We start from the raw sequence: 1802 nt of genomic DNA, 5'->3' as shown, positions 1-1802 counted from the left end.
TGAAAATCTCTAAAAAGGCTGTCTCTCTGTCTGTCTGTCTTTCTGTCTGTCTGTCTGGCTGCCTCTCTGTCTCTTTGCCTGTCTGTCTCTCTGTATCTCTGCCTGTCTGTCTGTCTGTCTATCTATCTCTCTCTCTCCCTCTGTGTGTCTGTCTGTCTGTCTCTCTCTCTCTCTCTCGGTCTCACTGTCTGTCTGTGTCTCTGTCTGTCTGTCTGTCTGTCTGTCTCTCTGTCTCTCCCTCTCTCTGTCTGTCTGTCTATTTGTCTGTCTGTCTGTCTCTCTCTCTGTCTCTCTCTGTCTCTCTGTCTCTCCCTCTCTGTTTGTCTGTCTCTCCCTCTCTCTCTGTCTCTCCCTCTCTCTGTCTGTCTCTCCCTCTCTCTGTCTGTCTCTCCCTCTCTCTGTCTGTCTGTCTGTCTCTCCGTCTGTCTGTCTGTCTCTCTGTGTAATCTAACTTCTGATACTTTAAATGTTGTCTTTAAGCTGTTACTCATTCAGTATCTCCTCCAGCTTTAACAACATTTAACGCTACAAAACGTTGTGAAAAAGAGACCCTAACCTACCACACAGGGACACACAACGTACGGGAGAAAATGCATTTTTCTAAATTGAAAAACGGAACATTTTCTTGAGGAAAGACACCTAAACCCCTCCGCAACTTTAAAGTACAAAACATGGTGTGTTAAATGAATGACCCGGTATGTTTCCACTCGGTCCGTCCCCAGTCTCGGTCAATGATTAGTGAACAGACCTTGACCTCTCGCTTCAAAACACGCCAGACTGCTATCTGTTGTTGAGAGGACACACGGTCACAGGGTGACCACTGTGGACATGTTGGAAACCAGTCCCTATCTCAGAAATAGTCCCCTATATAATATAAATATACATACAGTACAGGCCAAAAGTTTGGACCCACCTTCTCATTCAATGTTTCCTTTTTATTTTCATGACTATTTACATTTTAGATTCTCAATGAAGGCATCACAACTATGAATGAACACATATGGAATTATGTACTTAACAAAAAAGTGTGAAATAACTGAAAACATGTCTTATATTTTAGATTCCTCAAAGTAGCCACCCTTTGCTTTTTTATTAATAAGGGAAATAATTCCACTAATGAACCCTGACAAAGCACACCTGTGAAGGTAAAACCATTTCAGGTGACTACCTCATGAAGCTCATTGAGAGAACACCAAGGGTTTGCAGAGTTATCAAAAAAAGCAAAGGGTGGCTACTTTGAAGAATCTAAAATATAAGACATGTTTTCAGTTATTTCAAACTTTTTTGTTAAGTACATAATTCCATATGTGTTCATTCATAGTTTTGATGCCTTCAGTGAGAATCTACAATGTAAATAGTCATGAAAATAAAAAAAGGAAAACACATTGAATGAGAAGGTGTGTCCAAACGTTTGGCCTGTATTGTGTATATATATATATATATATATATATATATATATATATATATATATATATATATATATATATATATATATAAATAAATAAATAAATAAACATAAACATATACTGTAATGCAGGGTGTTAACCATTTAGTAGTGGTGTTCCAATTCTACGTCGTTCATTTCATTATATAGTCCAATATAAAATGCCCACAATGCACAGCTAATGTTTAGGAAAAGAAGAACGTGACAGTTGGATTTAGATAAAGAAGAACGGGACAGTTGGGTTTAGGTGAAGAAGAACAGGATTTTGTAGGAAACATAAACACCATGTTGTTGTCTGTGTTTTCCCAGTGAGCACCGCTAATTTCCCTGATTTACATATCACTGTCAATCACACCCA

At 38.5% G+C, this 1802-nt stretch overlaps 1 long non-coding RNA gene across 1 annotated transcript in view; it reads right to left on the bottom strand.

The window, feature by feature from the left end:
* Nucleotides 1-1802, bottom strand: part of LOC114548477 (uncharacterized) — a 62788-nt gene that overhangs the window by 40735 nt on the left and 20251 nt on the right. The window lies entirely within an intron of this gene.

The sequence above is a fragment of the Perca flavescens genome, chromosome 21 (assembly GCF_004354835.1).
Source record: "Perca flavescens isolate YP-PL-M2 chromosome 21, PFLA_1.0, whole genome shotgun sequence".
Lineage (NCBI taxonomy): Eukaryota > Metazoa > Chordata > Actinopteri > Perciformes > Percidae > Perca > Perca flavescens.
This window is presented reverse-complemented; position numbering and strand designations above follow the sequence as displayed.